This window comes from Antechinus flavipes, chromosome 4 (genome assembly GCF_016432865.1).
Source record: "Antechinus flavipes isolate AdamAnt ecotype Samford, QLD, Australia chromosome 4, AdamAnt_v2, whole genome shotgun sequence".
Taxonomy (NCBI): domain Eukaryota; kingdom Metazoa; phylum Chordata; class Mammalia; order Dasyuromorphia; family Dasyuridae; genus Antechinus; species Antechinus flavipes.
Window position 1 is genome coordinate 265285522 of NC_067401.1, and position 26432 is coordinate 265311953.

Sequence of the window (26432 nt, forward strand, 5' to 3'; positions counted from 1 at the left end):
AAGACAGAAGACCTCTAAATCTAGGCTTTATCCTGCCAGACTTTGACCTCCAACATAGTCTCAAATTCAGGACTGAATTCTTGGGATAAAAATTATTTCCCCAATACTAGAGGAATTAATGTATTCTGTATTGGAATGAGCTATGTACCATAGCACTAAATTGCCTGGCAAATTGGGGATAAGATTTTAAAATAAACCCAAGTTTTCTATAACCATCCAGTTTCAAGGACATTGCTCTTCTGTTTTCCTGGCCATTCATTAGGACCAATAATTTATTTAACTTGAAAATAATTGTTTATCATATTTGCTGTTTTCCACTTCTTGATCAGATGTTGATAATCAAATCAACACTATTATTGCGTCTATAAATGGTCTGACATTCTACTGTCTTCTGGATTCACTCAGAATCCCTGTGAATCCTTAGAACATATGTGTATTTTTCTCTTTTTTATGATCTCTTTGGGATAAGACCCAGTAGAGACACTGCTAGATCAAAGGGTATGCACAGTTTGATAGCCCTTGGGGCATAGTTTCTAATTGTTCTCCAGAATGAATGAATCAATTCACAACTCCACCAACAATGTATTGGTGTCTCAGTTTTCCAAAATCCCCTCCAACATTTATCATTATCTTTTCTTATCATCATAGCCAATTTGAGAGATGCATAGTGGGACCTCAGATCAACAAGTATTTTTAAAAAGATGTCTTAATAGACTCATATTTATTTGTCATAAAATGGGTTAACTACGTAATTCACTTGTTTTGTTCCTAGACATCCTATCACATAGTTAATTATAAAGATCAATTATGAGTGTATCCCTAATTTCCCTGTTTAGTTAAAAGCAAAACTTGTTCTGATACATGAAACATTTTTATTATTCCCAAAACATGGGAATTGACATATTAATTTGAAAGGCATCCAAGAAGTTCATTGTCATGACTCATACTACTATGTCATCTTTTATTTTCTGTCTGACTGATTCTGTATATCCTGAGATATAATATGGATAACCAAAGTGGTTTATTCCTTTTTATTTATGTGTCCTTTCACATAGAACCTACTCCATATTTAGGAGCATAACATGCACACGTATGATACTGTGTGATTCTATATGAAGCGGTCTGTTCCTCAATTAGAAAATGCGTGCTTTGCTAACTCCTTCAATTGCATGTTTTAGAACTCTACTAGAAATGGCAAGCTATTTGCTTTCAATGATTTACAGACATGTAATAAACAAATTACAATGTTTGTGAGAGTAGAAGAAGATAAATTTTTAAAACTAGGAAAAAGGGAACATAGATGGCATCTGAGCAAAGGGAATTTAAAAAATAGGGAAAATGAGTTGATTAAAATGGAGTAAAATAAATAAATCTGTATTCTTTTTAAAATGATTGATCTCATGTGGTTATTTACCTTCTTTGTCCTCCAATTTTCTTAATTTCTAAAGTTAAAATATTATTCCTTGTCATGTTATTATCAATAAAATCAAATTATAATATTTACACATGGACAAAGTGAATAGTTATAATAAAATACAAAAGTAGTTCACCCTTTTTTGAAATGTTAATTCTACTAAAAACATTATAGTTTTCATTCATTTTAATTTGGGGGAAAGCTGAATGAACCTTCACACCTTCTGAACGATGAAACAGTTTTGCTGAGTTCCCATCAAGGTGAAACAGGATAGGAAAATTCCACATGTGGTGCCTATCTGAATATAATTCAATTAATAGTGCAAAAAGATTTGAGTGATTGAATTTTCTCTGACTTCTAATGAAGGGCAAAAGTCAGACATTTTATGATTAGCTAAGTACAAGTATTTGAGGGAATACTTATATAGTAACATAAATTATAAGATCATATATTTATAACAGGAAGAAACCATAGATGTTATCTTAGCCCTCCAGTTTGGGAGTTTTATTTTTTGTATTTGTATCCCAAGAATCTATTACAGCTAGGCAAGTGTTGGCATAGTGTAGGCACTTCTCTGTTTTAGTTTTGACAATCTGTATGACTCATTATATGTGACATGATGGGGAAAAAAAAATGAATGTTTTAGTTAAACAATATCCAATGTTTTAAGAAATTTAGCTTAGGTTGAAAGATCTAGCCTACAAGTGCTTTTCTATCTTTCTTTTTTTCCTGCTTCCCTCCCTCTTTTCTTTTTTCCTTTATTCCTTCTCCCATCCCTCTTTTTCCCTCTTTCCCACTCCCTTTCTTCTTCTTTCCCTCTCTCCCTTCTTTTATTTCTTTTTCTTTTTTTTCTCTTTTTCTCAGTGGAAAAAATAAATAAATAAAAATATATTCTACACTCTCCCAGTTAGGTAGTAATGAATCACTTTTATAGGGCATCTACCAAGCTTTCTTGTTAGAAATTGTTAGTCTGTCACATTGAATCCATGGGTCTAACCTCTAGTGCTGACTTCACCAGGTACCAGCCATGTGACTCTGACCAAGTTACTTTAACTTTGGGGCCTCAAATTTCATCCTGTGTAAAATGAAGATTTGGGTTAGATTAACTCTAAAATCCATTTCAGTTGTAAAATTCTATGATTTTTAAAATAAGAATCTGACAGCTCAGCTAATTTTAGTGGGAAAAGATTGGACTGCTCAGTATTTCTCTTAGCTCTGTCTCCAAAAAACTGTTCATGATAGTTTACCTGCTGAGAGCTCTAATAACTTTTTCAAGGAACTTGTTCAAAGCTACTTGGAGCAGCAATAGAGAAACAAGGCTTTATAATAATACCTCATAGTGCTATGGTTCTATCTATTCCCTCAGCAAATGTTGGGTTTCCTTAGGCAAGACAGAGATCCATTGATTTGTTTTTAGCTTACTATGATTTTATTCTTTCCAAGGAGACCTTTCTGGGCTGCTGCAAGTTAGGCTCTTACTCCCCTCTCACAAAATCTGAATTTAAATATTTAGGAAAGTTGACAAGAGACTCAAATTCATCTGCTTGATATTCTTTCTTGGGAGAGACAATTTATACAACTGTCATTGTCAGTTCTGAATATTCTATGGATTCTCAAGGCAAATACACAGATTGGTTCAAATAATAAACTTATGCTCAAATAATAAACCCAGATTTCATTCTCCTCAATACTTTTTTGGATCCATAATTTCATTGTTGTGGGTATTCTTTCCATGTATGTAGATCCCAATCCTACCCTATTTAGTCATCCTAAATGTAACAAGGTTTTAATGTTGATCAAATACATGTTAAGCAGTGTGATCCAATGATTAGGCAATTGGAATCAAAACTACTTAGATTCAAATACTGTTTCAGAAATTTATTAGCAGTGAGGTCAAAATGGTAGAATAGAGGCACCAAACTAGTTGAATTCTTTCAATAGTCCTCCTATAAACATTAAAATATCACCTCAAATCAAAATTGAGCCGGATAGAGATCAAGATGAGACATTATTCCAGCCTAACACAACTTAGGAGGTCAATGGAGAGGTATGTGATACTGAGATGCAGTATGGCCTGAATTTATCAAGCAGCAGTAACAAAGTTAGGCTTCAGAGAAGGCCATGACAGTAGTGACAGCAACTTCAGGAATTGTTGTCCTGGAAATGGCAAAGAAATCAGACAAATGATTAGAAAGAGATTAAAAGAGACCATTGGATGGAAGTGGGTGCAGCAGGTACAGATTGGAAACTCTATTGCCCATAAGCAGTTCTAGGTCACAGTTCTAGCATGGAAAAGAGAGAATGTAGCTAATTAGAAGAGAGAGGGGTCATTTTTCATGATTCCAAGGCAGAGTGCTAGAGCATGTGACTTCAAAGAAAATGAAGGCTTGTCCTACTTCCAGGATCAAGAGAACCACTAATTGCAAAGAGTATCAGAGAGAAAAAATGGTAAAAGAAATGAGAATTATGAAAGAAAATTACAAAAATAAAGTTCAGTTTGTCAAAAGAGAAACAAAAATTAATGGAAGAAAAGAAGTTAAAATTAGAATTGGTCAAGTGGAAGAAAATGGCTCCATTAGACATCAAGAAAAAACCTCAAAAGAATGAAAAAGTAAAAGAAAATATAAAATATTCCATCAAAAAAATTCATGTGGAAAAAAAAAAGATTGAGTAAAAACAATAATTATTGGGCCACTGAAAGCTATGATTAGAAAGCAAAAAAGAGCCTAAATATCATATTTAAAGAACTTATAAAGGAAAACTGCCCAGATACTTTAGATCCACAGAGGGAACAATACACATACACACAAATACATGCCTATGTTTATATAGATGATATATACATATATGTATGTGTATTGTGTGTGTGTATATATATATATATATACACATACTTATTAAAAGAATCTTGAAAGAATTTAAAAATGAAAACTCTCAGGAATATTATAATCAAGTTCCAGAGTTCCTAAGTCAGTAAGAAAATCTTGCAAGCATACAGAAATAAATAATTCAAATAACTTAGAGTCATAATCAGTATCATACAAAATTAGTAACTTCCACATTAAAGAAGCAGAGGACTTGTTATATGATATTCTGAAAGGCAAAGGAACTAAAATTGCAACTGAAATTGCACTTCTCCACTAAAATTAAGTAAATCGACATTTAATAAAATAGAGAACTTTTAGTCCTTGTTTCCAGGAATTTACGTGGGTGTGTGTGTGTGTGTGTGTGTGTGTGTGTGTGTGTTATATATATAACTTATTTATATGTAACTTATTTTTTTATTTTGAATTCCAAATTCTGTCTTTTTTTCTAGTTCCTTCAACACACCGAGGAGGCAAGGAATAAGATACTCATTATATATGTGAAATCATCCAAAAAATATTTTCCTATTATCCATATCTCAAAAGAAAAACAAAAAAAAAAATCCAGTGAGACAATTACACAATAATTTTTGCTGTATATGTAGATAGCAATTATCACCATGAATTTTTTCAAATTGTCTTGGATCATTGTACTGAGCAGAGTTTCACACAGTTGATCACCATTACAATTTTACCAGTACTATATGAAATGATCTTCTGGTTCTGCTTCTTCATTTTGGATGAATTCATATAGGTCTCCCCAATTTTTTTTCCTAAAATGCTACTCCTTGTCATTTTTATAGCACAATAGTTTTCCATTACAATCTGTACAATAATATGTTCAATCATTCCCCAAGGCAGGAACATCCACTCAATTTTCAAAGCTTTGTAATCTCCCCAAAAGATTCTTTTTTTGTTAAACATGTTAAAATATGTTAAATCCAATATATGTATGCATATTTATAAAATTATTGTGCTGCACAATAAAAATCATATGAAAAAGGGAAAAATAAAAAAAAAATAAAACAAGTAAACAACAAAAAGAGTGAAAAACGCTATGTTATGATCCACACTAAATTCTCACAGTCCTCTCCCTAGGTGAAGATGATGCTCTTCAACACAAGATCATTGAAACTGGCCTCAATCATCTCATTGTTGAAAGAGCTACATCCATCAGAATTGATCTTCATATAATTTTGTTGCCATATACAATGATCTTCTAGTTCTGCTCACTTCACTTAAGTAAGTCTCTCCAGGCCTCTCCTATTGATTATTTCTTATGGAATAATAATATTCTATAACATTATTATACCATAACTTAGTCAGCCATTTTCCAATTGGGCATCCAGTCAGTTTCCAGTTTCTTGCCACTACAAAAAGGGTTGTCACAAACATTTTGCACATGTGGGTCCCTTTCCCTATTTTATTATCTCTTTGGGATATAAGCTCAGTAGAAACACTGCTAGATCAAAGGGTATGCACATTTTGATAGTCCTTTGGGCACAGTTCCAAATTGCTCTTAAAAATGGTTGGATCAGTTTACAACTCCACGAACAATGTATTAGTGGCCCATTTTCCCACATTCCCTCCAACATTCATCATTATCATTTTCTGTCATCTTAGCCAAACTGAGAGTTGTGTAGTGGTAGCTTGGAGTTGTCTTCATTTGCATTTCTCTGATCAATAGTGAGTTAGAGCACTATTTCATATGACTGGAAATAATTTCAATTTCTTCATCTGAAAATTGTCTGTTTATATCCTTTGACCATTTATCTAATGAAGAATGGCTTGAATTCTTATTATATTGAGTCAATTCTATATACATATTAGTAATGAGGCCTTTATCAGGACCCTTGAATGTAAAAAAAAAAAAAAATTCTAGTTTATTGCTTCCTTTCTAATCTTGTCTGTATTGATTTTGTTTATACAAAAACTTTTTAACTTATTATAATAAAAATAATTATTTTGTGTTCAATAATGTACTCCAGTTCTTTTCATCATAAATTTCTTCCTTCTCTCCAGATCAAAGAAGCAAATTATCCTTTGTTCTTCTAATTTGCTTTCGTGGTTGCTTTAATTAGTGATTAGTCATTGTCTATTGTTTTTAATTCCTCTATATTAGTAATTACTAAATGATTCATATGACTGATGCTTTGTAATGAAGTCTAATATAGCTAGGCCACCTTCCTATGTATATTTTTCATTAATTCCCTTGATATCCTTGACTTTTGTCCTTTCAGATGAATTTTATTATCATTTTTAGCTCTATACAATAGATTTTTGGCAGTTTGATTAATATGGCACCGTCTAAGTAGAATTGTTATTTCTGTTATATTAGTTCATCCTATTTATGAGCAATTGATATTTTCCCAATAATTTAGGTCTGGTCTTATTTCTGTGAAAAGTGTTTTGTAATTGTGTTCATATAGTTTCTGGGTTTGTCTTGGCTGGTAAACTCAATTTTGTATTGTTTAGTTATTTTAAATGTAATTTCTTTTTCTGTCTCTTGCTGCTGGACTTTGTTGCTCATGTGAAGAAATGCTGATGATTCATGTGAATTTATGTGAGTTCATTTTACATTCTGCAACTTTGCTAAAGTTGTTAATTGTTTCAAGTAGTTTTTTTAAGTTGATTCTCTAGAATTTTCTAAACATACCCTCATATCATCTGCAAAGAGTGATAGCTTTCCCATCCCCCTCACATCTCTTATTTTATATTGTACTTTTGTAACTGAGTTTGTAATCAAAGTTGTTATAGAGTCACTTCTTGTTCTTTAAAGATCTCTACATTTTAATAATTATTCGTGTTTCTTTTGTTGCATTTTTTTATTTTATTCATCTTTTTAGCTTTATTTTCTGAGTTGAAGATTTGTTTTCCACTCAGGCTTCCTACCTTGCTGGGCTTTTTGTGGTCAGCCCTGTTTAATCTTATCCTCTCTACCAGTGATTTCCATGTTAATCTTTCCTAGTGTTATACCCTAATGAGTCTTTATGGTTTGGAGTGCTAGGGTTTTTTTTTTTTTTTTTTTTTTTTTTTTGAAGGGATTATTAGGACAGAATATTAGGCATCTCAGAATTCATAGGCTTAAGCCTATATTAACAATATGATGATCTTTAGTGATCACATGATTTCCAAGATCCTGACCTTGAAGATTCTGAATGCTATGGGGGTTTCTATTCATCTTAGGGCTTCTTTAAATGGGCCTTACATGCTTGCTTTCTCTTGACCCAACTTTTTGTAAGCTATACTTGCTCTTTCTGCTTGTGCTTTGAAGATACTCTACTGATGATAATTTTGCTGACAGGCCCTTTTTTGACTTATTACAAGCTTCTGGCTCATTTTTTGTGTGGCACCCCAGTGAATATAGTCTTTTCTGGGGATTCTCATTGCATTTCTTAATTGTTATTCATTTTTCTATCCAGTTCAGGATTTTTCTTTAGAAATAATGTAGAAGTTAGGCTACTTCCACTGACTCAACTTTACCACAAGTCCACTTTTCACTCTATAAAAATGAATGGCTTATTTTTTTTCAAGCCATAAGTAAATACAGTTTTAGATTCATTTTTGTGTAGCTTGAAGTTCAGCTAAAATGTTACCAGTTAATAACAATTAAGTTGGGTAAGTTACACAAACACGTTAAGGTTCAGTTCCTTCATCTGCAAAATGGTGATAATAATGCTTGCAATATCTACTTCACAAAGTACTTGAGAAGAATGTATTTTGTAAAATACAAAACATTGATAAGTACTGAATAATTATGAGCTATTATCTTAATATTTCTTACATGCAAGTCACTGTTGATGATATGAACAGACTGGTTACATTAAACAATTTTTTTTCCTTGTTGCCTCTTGATCTATTTAGTAATGCTCCTGAGACAAGGATGTTCTATATGCTTCTGTCTTGTTGCATAAATAGGAGATAATGCATGTAAAAAACTGGCTTTTACAGTTAGAAGCAGTGTGGGACTACTGAATCCACTGTGCAGTTTTGCAAATTCAATCAAGCTTGATTTCCTCCTCCCTGTCAATTTCTGCTACTTCATTATTACCTTCAGGGCTTACCCAGGATATATATTTTGATTATACTAGTTTAATAGAGTAAATATCAAGCAACATGTAATATTCTGCTTGTACATTTTTTAAGTGCTTCCTTGTTATATCATATGTGACCAGAATTTGGTTTGAACTCTGATACTTTCTCCCTTTGTGATTTTAGACAATCAAGCTTTTACTAAAAAGATGTTAGATATTCTGGGTTACTGGGGGTTAAAAAAAGAAAAATGAAATAGGCATTTCACTCACTGCACCTCAATTTCTTGTAAAGTAAGAAAATTGGAGTAGAAATTCTATAAGTTACATTCCATCTCTGAATCTATGATTGTATGATTTCTTTTGCTTTCCTGTAACTCTGGATTGTTTCAAATCTCTATGCAAGTAACTTAATATTACCTTTGATATAAGGGAAACTTGTGGATAGGTAGAAAATAATTAAGTGGAGTTTAAAAAAGAAGAAGAAGAAAGTACCAATAAAACAAAGTAAACTTCTTTTGAAAATCTTTAAAGTATGCTGTTTTTTTTTTTATTCAGAACTAATGATCTTTTAACGCCAAAATCACTTCCAATTAAGTTATTCTCACAAACTTTCTTTTCCATCTAGAAACACAATCAAGCAAAACAAAATGATTAGCACAACTTAAAAAATAAAAGAGAAAAAAATTAGACACATATCACAGTTATGGTGGGTGACAGAGGGATCCCTCAAACTGAATAAAACTATGATTTTGATTACAAATAATAGTAAAGCTTTTAAGGAAATAAAATCAACGTAGCTAGGATAATATAGAATATCATTTAGTAGAAAGAACAAGTAAACAAATATTTATGTTAAAGAAATAAAAACAATTAATATTCTTAAAAAGGACTGAGATGAATTTCCAAATGTATGAGGTCAAAGAACACATATTATATGACATTTCAGCAAATGAATTTGAAATAGATTTTAACCTATTTGATAGTTGTCTTATACGATTCAAATTTTAATTGCTTTGTTAATTTAATATTTCATTTTCTCCAAATACACATAAAAACATTTTTTTTTTAAATTTGAGTTCCAAATTATCTTTCTCCTTCCACTTCCCCTATTGAAAAGGCATGAAATTTGACACAGTTTATATCTATGTACCCCTGCAAAACATGTTTCCATATAATGTTGTGAAAAGAAACACAGACCAAAACATGCACACACATGCACAAATGCATACTTGAAATATAAAGAAAAGCATTCTTCAATCTGTATTCAGGCTCTGTCAGTTCTTTCTAGAGAACTGGGTAGCTCTTTTCATTACAAGTCCTTCAGAATTCCTTTTGGATCAATATATTGCTTAGAAATGTTCTGATGGCTGATTCCCCTTCCTGTAAGTCATTTTTTCCTTATTCTTTCTCATTGAATGTGTCACTTCTCTCAAGATAGAGCTCAAACACAACCTTGTGCACAAAAATTTTCTTAATACATTCAATATCTAATTCCATTGCTTGCTAACTACCTCATAATTCTGGAGGGGGGGCGGATTTATTCTGATTGTATTTATATGTGGATATGTCCACATCCACAGGATACAAGCTTTTGTGAGAATTTTTTTTTATTTTTTCTATTTATTGCCTTTTCATGCCTAAATCATCATCATCATCAACATCATCTTCATCATCACTTCCTCTATCACCACAGCAATTAAAGCTTGCACAATTCTTTAAGTTTTTAAAGTTCTTTACATATAAAACCACATTTTTATCTTCTTTGCAACCCTTTTATTTTAGAGATAAGGGTGACAGAGTTTCTTTGGCTTCCCAAGATTTACAGGTTGAAAAGATCTAAGGTTGAATTTACACTAATGTCTTCTTAATTTCGGTCAAGAACTCTTTTCCTTGCACTACCTAATAGCTTCATAGTAGGCACTTAATAAGTGTTAGTTGATTGAATTCATTTTCCTGTTGTTCCATACAGTCCTCAGAAGTCACGATGCTTTCTGGACTTTTTATTAAAAATTCCAATGACTCAGCAATAATTTCCAGCCACCAATGTTACTGCTAATATAGACATTTTGTAAATTATGTTTGATACTATAAAACAAAAAATGGCTAGTGGTATCTTCAGACTTACAGAAAGACTAAGAACATTTATGTTTATATTTATATCTCTTATGCAACCTTCTTTCTCATACTCATACTCTCATCCACAATATCAAGAAGCTTTTCAGAAAATACAATGAGCATAAGTGAATTTGAAAATAACTTGAATTTGTTTGTGCACATGTCTATTGATTTTTCTTGTTTGTTTTAGGGAAATGCTTTGGTTTCTCAGAATTGTAAATGGTGAATCCACCCTACGTAGTTGGGAAAAACTTATCATTGGAGTTAATGTAGGGATCAAGCAAGGATGATATAATCCTTGACTTGATTTGATAAAATCTCCAAAGGAACTACAATAACTCAGCAAGATTCATTTTGAATTTACTTTAGAACACAGTTTTATCACAGCAACCCTCACTCAGGTAGCCTTTGCAGTCTTTGAAATTCACAAAAGGTACTTTCCTTCTTTGTTTTAAATTTAAATTTATATATCCATTTGACTCAGTTATGACAATTTTGTTGAAGATATAAAATGGGTATAGTACTTTTTACATGAGATTCAACAGGGCTCTCTCTCTAAACTCCCACACTGAATAATTTGTATCTGCTTAATTGCAGCTCTTTTATTATACTTTTATACTTCTAACTTAATTATATTTATTTTTGTTTATAGTTCCCTGAGCATAAAATATGCCTTAATCATCTTTGTATTTTGTTCAAGAACAGGAATATTATTTTCATAGTTGTTACTTCCTATAATATTAATTAATTATCCACAAAAGTCCCATTTTGGTACCTCACTAAAACAAAGAAGAGATCCTAGATTATCTAGCCTGTAGAAAGTTTAGCATATCTCACCAAATGCAAAAGTCTTCCTGAATCCAATGATAAACTGCACCTTCTTATCTAAATACATATACCAGACTAGATAAGTTTAGTGCAAATGTGCTTCTCACCAGTGGTTCCTACATTCAGTGATAATTTTTTTTGACATATAACTAGCATTCTGATGAAATTCAGGAAGACTATGTTGTAAGTCTTTGTAGATAAATACATAGATAGATAGATGATAGATAAATAGATAGATTTATATATAATATATATTGATTGAACATATAAGCTATGTATAATTGTCTCTACATCTAGCTATATATATGGGCATATATGCATTGTGTGTGTGTGTGTGTGTGTGTGTGTATGTGTGTTTGTGTATGTGTGTGTGTGAGCAGCAAAGTCCCTAAATGGAAAGGATAAAGCAAAAAGAAGTTATGTAACCATTATTATAATTGAGAAATATATATGTGTATATACACCATTCATTTTTTTTTGATATATGGTAACTGAAAATATTTATCAATCCACAATCCAGCAAATAACTTTTATGGCAAAATTGTCATAAAGAACTTAGTAAGTCTAACATTTCAAATATAATTTCTTGTAGAATTTTCAATTGTACTTCCTAGTATGGCCTTCTTTTAGGAGCCTTTTCTGTACTTTTATGTGAACTTTATTTTTGCATATAACAATCAGTCTAAATCAGTCTTGTGCTTTACACATTAATATATCATTGAAAATTCACTTATGTTAGTTAAATATATAGCAAAAGAGACATTTGCGCCATACCTGTACCTAATCATCCAATGGCTTGGTGGGTTGTGTCTGCAAAAAGAAAAATTCAATTTTGATGGCCTAGAAGTTTTGGCTCAGTGACAAAATAAAATCAGGGTTTACTAGCCAAGCCTTGTTTCACTTGAACCATCTTTATGAATTGTATTTGAACATATAAATTTTGAAATTGTGTTACCTTTTAAACTTTTGAAAAAGTATCAAGTTGCTGCAAATACAAGCACAACACTACTTTCTGGGTGGTGTTATGCTGGAATACATATGTGAAGTGACAACCAAAGAAACTTGATCCCATCATACTTTATTATGTCATATAAAAGTAGACATGGTGATTGAAAGAAAAACAGTTATTTTCAGTTTTCATATGAGTACTGTACTGAAACAGGTTGTTATTCATAATTTTACTAAGCAGACCTGACAATCCTGGAGTAATGTATTCAAATTTAAAGGCATATTTTACTTTGACTACAACCTACATATTAAAATGGATATTCACATTGACATGGGCAAAGCCAGATGGGTCTTCTAGCCTTATTCTATAATAATTCTTTAAGAAAATATTATTGAGTGAGAATTCATTAATTAAAAGAAGACATATGATTTCTGGCAGAAGTATTTTGCTAAAAATTCTGAAACTTTACAGTCAAGTACAGTCTTTCTGGGTTTCTAGAACCTTGCCACCAAGTAGTGGAAATAAAAATGTTGAGAGGATTTGGGGGCTCTTTACCAAAATTAGCTAGCAGTGTTTAATAGAAATGTTCCTAAATGGAGACTATAGAGCAGAAAATGGCTGGTAACTATTAATATCATTGAGAGACATGCTACACAAAGATATAGGAATTTTTCAGTTTATCTCTATTCATTGGTACAATAAATGAGTGCCATTACTGACATGTTGAGTAAATAATGGACAAAGTTTCATTTACATTATTTTTTACATCTTTAATGTAATTCCAAACTTCCTCTACTGTGCTTTTAAATTAAATAAACAAAAAATACTAGAGAGTGGAGGAGATTCAAAAAAGCTAACAGATGCATTGATTGAATGAGTCTGACAGTATATGAAAAGTTTCACAACTTTATTCACTCAGTTTGCTTAGGAAGGGAAATACAGGTATATAATCATTTCTTCTTTGGACCAAGCTTAGTCATTAAAATTTCACACAATTTAGTATCAGTTTTGTAAATGTACTTTCCATCTATATTGTAATTGTTTTGCATACTATTTCCTTATTAACATTACTTAAATTATTTTAACCTTAAATAAAATGTTTTGTAAAAATATTTTTCTCCTTTTAAATGATGAAAATCAAAGTCAAATATTTTCAATTTTACTGGTTGGATTTTTTTTTTCTACTTTGAATTTACAATCTGAGACTCATTATGAAAATAAAGTAGGAGAAGAAAACTAGGTCAAATGAGATTGCTTTAGAGGTAAAGTTATTTGTATTGAGGCCTAAATCATAGTTTTCAGTCTCATAATTTCTTTATGCTACATGTCTATATGAGAAAGATTTGTGCAAGAAATAAGCCCCAATAAATAAACCAGGTGACTAAATAGAAGATGTCATGTCTAACCACCTTTGTTTTAATATGTAGATATAACAACAGAAGTTAATATATATTTGTATGTGTGGTTTTTTTTATATTAAAAAGAATCAATCTTATGTTTTTTGGAGATGTACAAATTATTTATATTAAGAATATACTATGAAAAAAATATACTTTTTTTTGTGCAACTCTGATTTATTTAAATCTAATTCTCACATGAGTCAAGACATCTTTGGTACTTTTTGAAACAAAGGACAAACAGCAATCTTTCTTAAAAGGAAGAACTAAATATAGTCATTTTGTCTATAAAACAGCTTAACACTTATTTTTGGGTACTTTGTATGACTTGAAGCCTAAGAGACAATTAGTTTTTTTTTTTTTTTTTTGGTTTTTTTTTTTTTTTTTTGACCAATTGTATTTTAAAATCACATGTCATTTTTCTTTTTTCTTTTTTTTTAAATTTTATTTAATAATAAATTTATATTGACAGAGTCCATGCCAGGGTAATTTTTTTTACAACATTATCCCTTGCACTCGCCTCTGTTCCGATTTTTCCCCTCCCTCCCTCCACTCCTTCTCCTAGATGGCAAGCAGTCCTATATATGTTAGATATGTTACAGTATATCCTAGATAAAATATATGTTTACAGAACCAAACAGTTCTCTTGTTGCACAGGGAGAATTGGATTCAGAAGGTAAAAATAACCTGGGAAGAAAAACAAACATGCAAATAGTTCACATTCCTTTCCCAGTGTTCTTTCTTTGGATGTAGCTGCTTCTGTCCATCATTTATCAACTGAAACTGAGTTAGGCCTCTTTGTCAGAGAAATCCACTTCCATACAATACCGTTGTCGAAGTGTATATTGATCTCCTGGTTCTGCTCATTTCACTCAGCATCAGTTCATTAAGTCTCTCCAAGCCTCTCTGTATTCATCCTGCTAGGCATTTCTTACAGAACAATAATATTCCATAACATTCATATACCACAATTTACCCAGCCATTCTCCAATTGATGGGCATCCATTCAATTTCCAGTTTCTAGCCACTACAAGCAGGGCTGCCACAAACATTTTGGTACATACAGGTCCCTTTCCCTTCTTTAGTATTTCTTTGGGATATAAGCCCAATAGAAACACTGCTGGATCAAAGGGTATGCACAGTTTGATAACTTTTTGGGCATAATTCCAGATTGCTCTCCAGAATGGTTGGATTCGTTCACCACTCCACCAACAATGCATCAGTGTCCCAGTTTTCCTGCATCCTCTCCAACATTCATCATTATTTTTTCCTGTCATCTTAGCAAATCTGACACGTGTGTAGTGGTATCTCAGAGTTGTCTTAATTTGCATTTCTCTGATCAATAATGATTTGGAACACTCTTTCATATGAGTGATAATAGTTTCAATTTCATCATATGAAAATTGTCTGTTCATATCCTTGAACCATTTATCAATTGGAGAATGGCTTGATTTCTTATAAATTTGAGTCAGTTCTTTATATATTTTGGAAATGAGGCCTTTATCAGAACCTTTAATTGTAAAGATGTTTTCCCAGTTTGTTGCTTCCCTACTAATCTTGTTTGCATTCACTCTGTTTGTACAAAGGTTTTTAATTTGATATAATCAAAATTTTCTATTTTGTGATCAGTAATGGTCTCTAGTTCATCTTTGGTCACAAATTTCTTTCTCCTCCACAAGTCTGAGAGATAAACTATCCTATGTTCCTCTAATTTATTTATAATCTCATTCTTTATGCCTAGGTCATGGACCCATTTTGATCTTATCTTGTTATATGGTGTTAAGTGTGGGTCCAGACTAATTTCTGCCATACTAATTTCCAGTTATCCCAGCAGTTTTTATCAAATAATGAATTCTTATCCCAAAAGTTAGGATCTTTGGGTTTGTCAAACACTAGATAGCTATAGTTGACTATTCTGTCTTGTGAACCTAACCTTTTCCAGTGATCAACTAATCTATTTCTTATCCAATACCAAATGGTTTTGGTGACTGCTGCTTTATAATATAATTTTAGATCAGGTACAGCTAGGCCACCTTCATTTGATTTTTTTTTTCATTAATTCCCTTGAGATTCTCGATTTTTTATTGTTTCATATGAATTTTGTTGTTATTTTTTCTAGATCATTAAAATATTTTCTTGGAAGTCTGATTGGTATAGCACTAAATAAATAGATTAGTTTAGGGAGTATTGTCTTCTTTATTATATTCGCTCGGCCTATCCAAAGCACTTAATATTTTTCCAATTATTTAAGTCTGACTTTATTTGTGCGGAAACTTTTTTGTAATTTTGCTCATATAATTTCTGACTTTCCTTTGATAGATAGATTCCCAAATATTTTATGCTATCAACAGTTATTCTGAATGGAATTTCTCTTTGTATCTCTTGCTGTTGGATTTTGTTGGTGATGTATAAAAACGCTGAGGATTTATGGGGATTTATTTTGTATCCAGCTACTTTGCTGAAATTATGAATTATTTCTAATAGCTTTTTAGTAGAATCTCTGTGGTTCTCTAGGTATACCATCATATCATCTGCAAAGAGTGATAGTTTGCTTTCCTCATTGCCTACTCTAATTCCTTTAATATCTTTCTCAACTCTTATTGCAGAGGCTAGTGTTTCTAATACAATCTAATAGGAATAATAATGGTGATAGTGGGCAACATTGATTCACTCCAGATCTTACTGGGAAAGGTTCCAGTTTTTTCCCATTGCATATGATGCTTACTGATGGTTTTAAATATATGCTCCTGACTATTTTAAGGAAAAGTCCACTTATTCCTATACTGTCGAGTGTTTCTTAATAGGAATGGAAGTTGGCTTTTATCAAATGCTTTTTCTGCATCTATTGAGATGATCATATGGTTTTTGTTTGTTTGATTATTGATATAGTCAATTATGCTAATAGTTTTCCTAATATTGAACCAGCCCTGCATTCCTGATATAAATCCTACTTGGTCATAGTGTATTATCCTGGGGATGATTTTCTGTAATCTTTTTGCTAATATTTTATTTAAGATTTTAGCATCAATATTCATTAGGGAGATTGGTCTATAATTTTCTTTCTCTGTTTTCAGCCTACCTGGTTTAGGTATCAGTACCATGTCTGTGTCATAAAAGGAGTTTGGTAGGACTCCTTCAATCCCTATTTTTTCAAATAGTTTATTTAGCATTGGAGTTAATTGTTCAGTTTTTACTTTTAAAAGAAAACTAATTTCATTTTTTGAAAGTTTTCCAAAAGGGAGAAAAACTGCAAGGGACAAACCTTGTCAAATATGTTCATCATGTTTAAGGCTTGAAGTGAGAGATTTAGGAGATACAAGAAAAGGGGAAAATCAGACACCAAAGTCATGCATGTTGAATTATGAAATGAAATAAAATTGACCTGGATGTGAGGACTGTCTAGTGGATCATAAGCTAGCTAGAAAACTATAAACACAAAATAATGATAAATGTCAACATGTCAACATGAGAAGAAATATGTTTGACATTACCACATGGATTAACTTTGGAATTGTTAGATAAAATTAGACTGTGTAAATAAACTTTAGAATGAATAAATATTTTGAAGAAAAAATGACACCAAGTTTAGCTACAAATTTACTATGGGTAACAATAGAAAATAAAAATAATAAAAGGAATGCTTAATATTTAATTATAATATAATACAAAGAACTTGGCAAATTTTTCAATTAATGTTCAGGTTATTGATACTCTTTATGTAATGGGCCCATCTGTGTTTTTGAATCTTATGAGATCACAGCATTACATGATTTGCAATTGGGTAGATAAATTGGAGAAATAATAGTTTTTTAAAAGATGGAAATTTGTTGGAGTGTTTTGAGATCACTAAATAGTTATGCAATTTTCTAAAGGTAGTCTGAGCCTCCAGGCTACCTTCTTCAATTTAGCTCTGGGTCCACATCAGGGTTGATCAGTAGTGAATGTCCAAGACATATAAAGGTGACCTATCTACCAAATGTAATCTCAGAAATAGAGTTTAGTCCATTTTTTAAAGTTTAGATTGTTGTAATGACTGTTCCTGAATGAATATTGATTTTTTTTTTAAATTTATAGCATTGATCCAGTGTAATTATCAAACAGAATACTCATAAATTTTTGCTGTCAATAATGAACTCTCCTTTGATATGGATCTGTACAAGAAAGTTTTCATGACCTTAATCCTTAGATGACTATAGTTATCCTGTTTTAAAATCAAACTTGACTTTAATATTCAAAGGTTGAAAAAAAAAACACTTGTGACCTCAGTGAGTTTACCTATCACAGAAACTTTAATGTGTCTGTTTTTTATATCTGCATGAAAAATATTTTTAATTTAAGGTCAGCATTTAGATTACGGAGTGAAATGATTTTATAAAATTCTCTGTCAAACTAGATATATAGAATGCAGTTAAATCAATTCATTAAAATTGAATTGTTAAATTTTCATTGTGAGCATTTACATATTAGAAATTCTCATTGTAAAAATAAAAATTGTTTTATTTTTGTTGATTGTCTAGACTTTTTTAAAAAGTGAAGGGAAAATGTTGATAATGAAGAATAAAGTCCAAAATTGTGGCATATATGCATTTTCTCCAGAGTTAGTTGTTAAACTTTTATCACAACATATTTGCTGGAAAAGGAATGGGATCTTTTATTATATACACTTTTTATTTTATTATAAATATTGTATATACATATATATATATATATATATACATATAATTAACAAAAACCATATGATCATCTCAATAGAAGCAAAAAAAGCATTTGATAAAATCCAACATCCATTCCTAATAAAAACACTTGAGGGGATAGGAATAAATGGACATTTCCTTAAAATAGTCAGGAGCATATATTTAAAACCATCAGTAAACATCATATTCAATGGGGAAAAACTGGAACCTTTCCCAGGAAGATCAGGAGTGAAACAAGGTTGTCCACTATCACCATTATTATTCTATATTGTATTAGAAAAGCTAGCCTTGGCAATAAGAGTTGAGAAAGAGATTAAAGGAATCAGAGTAGGTAATGAGGAAACCAAACTAGCTTTCTTTGAAGATGATATGATGGTGTACTTAGAAAAACCCAGAGATTTTACTAAAAAGCTATTAGAAATAATTCATAACTTTAGCAAAGTTGCAGGATACAAAATAAATTCACATAAATCCTCAGCTTTTTTATATATCACCAACAAAATCCAACTGTAAGAGATACAAAGAGCAATCCTGTTCAAAATAATTGTTGATAACAGAAAATAATTGGGAATCTATCTACCAAAGGAAAGTCAGGAATTATATGAGCAAAATTACAAAAAAACTTTCCACACAAATAAAGTCAGACTTAAATAAGTGGAAAAATATTAAGTGCTCTTGGGTAGGCCGAGTGAATATAATAAAGATGACGATACTCCCTGAACTAATCTATTTATTTAGTGCTATACCAATTAGACTTCCAAGAAAATATTTTAATGATCTAGAACAATAACAACAAAGTTCATATGGAAAAACAAAAGGTCAAGAATTTCAATGGAATCAATGAAAAAAAAAATCAAATGAAGGTGGCCTCACTGTACCTAATCTCAAACTATATTATAAAGCAGCAGTCACCAAAACCATTTGTTATTGGCTAAGAAATAGATTAGTTGATCAGTGGAAAAGGTTAGGTTCACAAGACAGAATAGTCAACTATAGCAATCTATTGTTTGACAAACCCAAAGATCCTAACTTTTGGGATAAGAATTCATTATTTGATAAAAACTGCTGGATAACTGGAAATTAGTATGGCAGAAATTAGGCATGGACCCACACTTACACCATATACCAAGATAAGATCAAAATGGGTCCATGACCTAGGCATAAAGAATGAGATTATAAATAAATTAGAGGAACATAAGATAGTTTATCTCTCAGACTTGTGGAGGAGAAAGAAATTTGTGACCAAAGATGAACTAGAGACCATTACTGATCACAAAATAGAAAATTTTGATTATATCAAATTAAAAAGCCTTTGTACAAACAAGACTAATGCAAACAAGATTAGAAGGGAAGCAACAAACTGGGAAAACATCTTTATAGTTAAAGGTTCTGATAAAGGCCTCATTTCCAAAATATATAGAGAATTGACTCTAATTTATAAGAAATCAAGCCATTCTCCAATTGATAAATGGTCAAAGGATATGAACAGACAATTTTCATATGATGAAATTGAAACTATTAGCACTCATATAACAGAGTGTTCCAAATCACTATTGATCAGAGAAATGCAAATTAAGACATCTCCGAGATACCACTACACACCTGTCAGATTGGCTAAGATGACAAGAAAAAATAATGATGAATGTTGGAGGGGATGCAGGAAAACTGGGACACTGAAGCATTGTTGGTTGAGTTGTGAACGAATCCAACCATTCTGGAGAGCAATCTGGAATTATGCCCAAAAAGTTATCAAACTGTGCATACCCTTTGATCCAGCAGTGTTACTACTGGGCTTATACCCCAAAGAGATACTAAAGAAGGGAAAGGGACCTGTATGGCCAAAATATTTGTGGCAGCCCTGTTTGTAGTGGCTAGAAACTGGAAATTGAATGGATGTTCATCAATTGGAAAATGGCTGGGTAAATTGTGGTATATGAATGTTATGGAATATTATTGTTCTGTAAGAAATGACCAGCAGGATGAATACAGAGAGGATTGGAGAGAGGCTTGAACTGATGCTGGGTGAAATGAGCAGAACCAGGAGATCATTATACACTTCGACAACGATATTGTATGAGGATATATTCTGATGGAAGTGGATTTCTTTGACAAAGAGACCTGAGTTTCAATTGATAAGTGATGGACAGAAGCAGCTACACCCAAAGAAAGAACACTGGGAAACGAATGTGAACTATTTGCATTTTTGTTTTTCTTCCCGGGTTATTTTTACCTTCTCAATCCAGTTTTCCCTGTGCAACAAGAGAACTGTTCGGTCCGGCAAACATATATTGTATCTAGCATACACTGCAACATATCTAACATACATAGGACTTCTTGCCATCTAGGGGAGGGGGTGGAGGGAGGGAGGGGAAAAATCGGAACAGAAGCAAGTGCAAGGGAAAATGTTGTAAAAAAATTACCCTGGCATGGATTCTGTCAATATAAAGTTATTATTAAATAAAATAAAATAGTAAAAAATAAAATAAAATAAAATAAATGACCAGCAGGATAAATACAGAGAAGTTTGGAGAGACTTACATGAACTGATCCTAAATGACATGAGCAGAATCAGGAGATCATTATATACTTCAACAATGATACTGTATGAGCATGTATTCTGATGGAAGTGGATTTCTTTGACAAAGAGAAGATCTAATTCAGTTCCAGTTGATCGATAATGGACAGAAGCAGGTACACTCAAAGAAAGAACACTGAAAAATAAGTGTAAATTGTTTGCATTTTTGTTTTTCTTCCCAAGTTATCTTTACCTTCTGAATCCAATTCAGAATTCCTGTGCAACAAGAGAACTGTTTGGTTCTGCACACATATATTGTATTTAGGATATACTATATCATATTTAACATGTATAAGACTGCTTGCCATCTATGGGAGGGGGTGGAGGAAGGGAAGGGAAAAGATGGATCAGAAGTGAGTGCAAGGGATAATGTTGTAAAAAAAAAATTACCCAGACATATGTTCTGTCAGTAAAAGATTACAATTTTTTAAAAAAAGTAAGTTACCTGTTTGTCTATTAAAATACTCACCCTATTTCCTGTTCACAGGTGGACTTCTTCAGTGAAATTAGGGTCTTTACGACACGTTGGGTGCCAAATGTAAAGTATGGGCTAGCTCCCTGGAGGGCCTCAGGATCAGCCAGAGTCAGGATAAATTAATGTCCTTGGTCTTTAGTGGGAGAAGTGAAGGATGCAGGCAAGCAGAATCCTGGATCCTGGAGTCCTGAGTCACTATCCTCTCTCCTCCTTGTCCTGCTGCCAAGTGATTCTGGCCTCTCTCTCTCCACCCTCCAATCCTTGACTATGATTATCTTAACACCAAACATTAAGCAAGCACCAAAATTGAGAAGAATCATGTATCCAAATATATGCTAATAGAATCATTTTCTTACATCAAATAAGTAATTAGCCTTAAGTGCTTAGTTAAAGCATACCCTTTTGGAGTTTCAGCCCTCTACATAGACCCACAAATAACACCATATGCCAAGATAAGGTCGTAATGGGTTCATGATCTAGACATAAATAATGATATTATAAATAAATTAGAAGAACATAGGATAGTTTACCTCTCAGATTTGTGGAGGAGGAAGGAACTTGTGACCAAAGAACTAGAGATCATTCCTGATCATAAACTAGATAATTTTGATTATATTAAGTTAAGAATATTTTGTACAACAAAACTAATGCAGACAAGATTAGAAGGGAAGTAATAAACTGGGAAAACATTTTTAACATCCAAAGGATCTGATAAAGGCCTCATTTCTAAAATATATAGAGAATTAACTCAAATTTAGAATAGTTCAAACCATTCTCAAGCAATAAATGGTCAAAAGATATGAACAGTCAATTTTCAGGTGAAGAAATTGAAACTATTTGTAGCCATATGAAAAGATGCTCCAAATCACTATTGATCAGAGAAATGCAAATTAAGACAACTCTGAGATATCATTACACACTTGTCAGATTGGCTAAGATGACATTAAAAATAATAATTAATGTTGGAGGGGATGTGGGAAAACTGGGACATTGATGCATTGTTGGTGGAGTTATGAACGAATCCAACTATTCTGGAGAGCAATCTGGAATTATACCCAAAAAAGTTATCAAACTGTGCATACTCTTTGATCCAGTAGTGTTTCTACTGGTATTATATCCCAAAGAGATCTTAAAGGAGGGAAAGGGACCCACATGTACAATAATATTTGTGGCAAGAAACTGGAAACTGAGTGGATGCCCATCTATTAGAGAACAGCTGAATGAATTATGATATATGAATGCTATGGATTACTATTGTTCTATAAGAAACAACCAGCAGGATTATTTCAAAGAGTCTTGGAAAGACCTACATGAACTGATGCTAAGTGAAATAAGCAGAACCAGGATATCATTATACATGGTAACAACAAGGCTATATGATGATCAATTCTGATGGACGTGGCTCTTTTCAACACTGAGATAATTCAAACCAGTTCCACTTGTGCAGTGATGAAGAGAGCCATCTATACCCAGAGAGAGAACCATGGGAACAGAATGTGGAACACAACATAGTACTATCACTCTCCATGTTGTTATTTTCTTACATTTTGTTTTCTTTCTGTTTTTATTTTCTTCCTTCTTGATCTGATTTTTCTTGTGCAAGAAGACAATGGTATAAATATGTATTCATATATTGGCTCTAACCTGTATTTCAATATATTTAACATGTATGGGACTATCTGCCAGCTTGGGGAGGGGGTGAGGGAAAGAATGGGGAAATTTGAAACAAAAGGTTAAGCTTTGTAAATAAAAAGCTTTAATAAAAGAGAAGAAGGAGGAGGAGAAGGAGAAAAAGAAGAAGAAGAAAAAGGAGGAAGAGGAGAAGAAAAAGAGAAGAAGAAGAAGAAGAAGAAGAAGAAGAAGAAGAAGAAGAAGAAGAAGAAGAAGAAGAAGAAGAAGAAGAAGAAGAAGAAGAAGAAGAAGAAGAAGAAGAAGAAGAAGAAGAAGTAGAGCCACTGTTATTGGAGTAAAAAGGGTGGTCATTCCTGCTCAGATGTATTCTGGGAAAGTTGGTGAGAGTGTCTTAATCATTGCAAATCAGCAGCTAAAATCCTCTGTCCTGGTTGAGTAAAGGAGCAAATCAGGAAGGCAGCTTCCAGTCCCACCTCAGAAAGTAAACTCTGGGAAACCAGGCTGTTTCCTGAGAAGACCAGAAAAAAGCTAGCCCCTGGAAACACAAGGGGTTCCTGTACTCAGAGCAAAGGCTCAGAGCTTCACAGGAAGTTTGGGACAATGCCTCCTTTACTCCAAGGAGGAGAGCTCAACCATAAAAGTAAAAAAGAGGAAATGTCAAGAGAAAAGGACAGAAAATGAGCAAGAAATATAAAAGAATCTTGACCATAGAAAGGTACTATAATGACAGGGGAGACCAAAACACAGACTCAGAAAAGGACAAAATGTGCACCTGAAGAAATCTCAGAGAGTAATATGAATTGGTCTCAAGTCCAAAGAGGCTTCTTGGAAGTACTCATAAAAGACTTTAAAAACTAAATAAGAGATGCAGAAGAAAAAATGAAAAAGAAGTGAGAAATATGAATGAGAGATTCAACAGCTTGGAAAAGAGAAGAAAAAATCGACTAAAGAAAACAACTCCTTAAACAGCAGAATAAAACAAATGGGAAAAGAGATACAAAAGACAACTGAAGAAAATCACACATTAAAAACTAGAATAGACAAAATGGAAGTTACTGATTTTTGTGAGACAGCAAAAATCAGTCAAACAAACTAAGAATAATGAAAAAATGGAAGAAAATGTGAAATACCTCATTGGAAAAACAGTCAATCTGGAAAATAGATCCAGAAAAGATAATTTAAAAATTATTGGCCTATCTACAAGCCATGAAAAAAAAAAGAGCATGGATAGCATTCTATAAGAGATCATTCAGGAAAATTGACCCAATCTTGTAGAAACATAAGAGGAAATACTCTTTGAAAGAATCAATCCATGATCTTTGAAAAGAGATCCCACAAGGAAAACCCCAAGGCACATTGTTGTGAAATTCCAACACTACAGTCTCAAGTTAAAAATACTGCAATCTGCCAGAAAAAAAAATTCAAAAACTAAGGAGCAACAGTCAGGATTACCCAGGATCTGGCAGCTTCTACAATAAGGCTAAATGAGAGGATCTGCAGTATTCTGAAAGGCAAGGACCTAGGGTTACAATCAATAATTAACTACCCAACTAAATTTAGCATCATCTTTTGGGGAGGTAATAGAGCTTCAATGAAGTTAGAGACATTCACTCATTTCTATTGAAAAAAAAAACAGAACTAAAAAGAAAATTTAATCTTCAAGTACAGGACCAAGAGAAACATAGAAAGTTTAAGATAGGGAAAAAATATATATATGTATATATATATTCCATCTTTTGGGGAGGTAATAGAGCTTCAATGAAGTTAGAGACATTCACTCATTTCTATTGAAAAAAAAAACAGAACTAAAAAGAAAATTTAATCTTCAAGTACAGGACCAAGAGAAACATAGAAAGTTTAAGATAGGGAAAAAATATATATATGTATATATATATTCCATCTTTTGGGGAGGTAATAGAGCTTCAATGAAGTTAGAGACATTCACTCATTTCTATTGAAAAAAAAAAAACAGAACTAAAAAGAAAATTTAATCTTCAAGTACAGGACCAAGAGAAACATAGAAAGTTTAAGATAGGAAAAAAAAAATATATATATATATATATATATATATATATATATATATATATATATATATAATATATATATATATATATATATATATTCCCATTTTCCCATAAATAAAATATATTATTTAAAGTTTAAACAGTTTACATCCCTAAATGGGAAAGTGATATCTGTAACTCTTGAGAATTGTATCTGTCACTGAGGCAGATAGCAGGTGTCTGTGGAATTAGGGTGTGATTGTGAATGGACTCTAAGGTGTAGACATTAGAAAAAGACATTAAGACATGGAAAAAGGCCTGCACTGGAAAAAGAGGAAAGGAGAGGAATAATGGGAATATTAATTTACATGAAGAGATGCAAAAGACCTATTACAACTGAGATCAAGATGGTTGGGGTTGAGCATTGTCTGATGCTTGATCTCACCAGTTTTGGCTCTAAGAAGGAATAATTTAGTCATTCATTTGGATATAGAATTTATCTAATTCTATAAAGAAGTATGAGATGAAAGAGGAGAAGAAAAGAAAAGGACAGAATAGAAGGAAGGACAGAAACACAAGGAAAAAAGTTAAGAGGAGAAGGGTTGATAGAAGATAAGGTAGCTGGTGGGGTGAGTAAAAAAACACATTACTAAAAAACACTATTAAGCACATGAGGGAAAGAGAATAAAAGTATATACAGGGTAGAAAATATGATGGAGAAAAATACAGAGCTTGTAATCATAATTGTGAATATGAATGGGATGAACTCACCCATAAAATGGAAACAAGTAGCAGAATGGATTAAAAAACAGAATCTTACAATAAGTTGTTTACAATAAACCCTTTTGATGCAGAGAAATGCATGCAGATTAAAGGTAAAAGATGGAATAGAATTTATTATGGTTCAGCTGAAGTTAAAAAAAAAAAGGAAGGGTAGCAATTCTGATCTCAGATAAACAAAACTAAAAATAGATATTATTAAAACAGCTAAGGAAGAAATCTTGACAAAGGTTATGTAAGTAATGAAGTAATAATGTTACTAAATATGTATTTACCAAGTAGTAGAGCAGGCAAATTCCTAAAAAAAAGATTTCAAGCCAGTTACAGGAAATAACAGACAACAAGGTAATGGGATATTATTGGATAAAAAACGATTAACTAGCTGATTATGAAAACATCTGGATTTACATGAACTGATGCTGAACAAAACAAACAAAACCAGAGATACTTTGTACATAATAACCGTAAGAATGTGTGGTTATCAACTATGAAAGGTTTGGTTCTTCTCAGTAATTCAGTGATCAAAAGCTATCCCAGTAGTGTACAGAAAATGCCATCTGTACCCAGAAAAAGAACTAAAAACACGAGATTTAAATCAATACATACTATGTTCTATTTTTTCCTATTTTTCATCTCTTCCATAGTTTTTTTTTTTGTTTGTTTCGTTCTGAT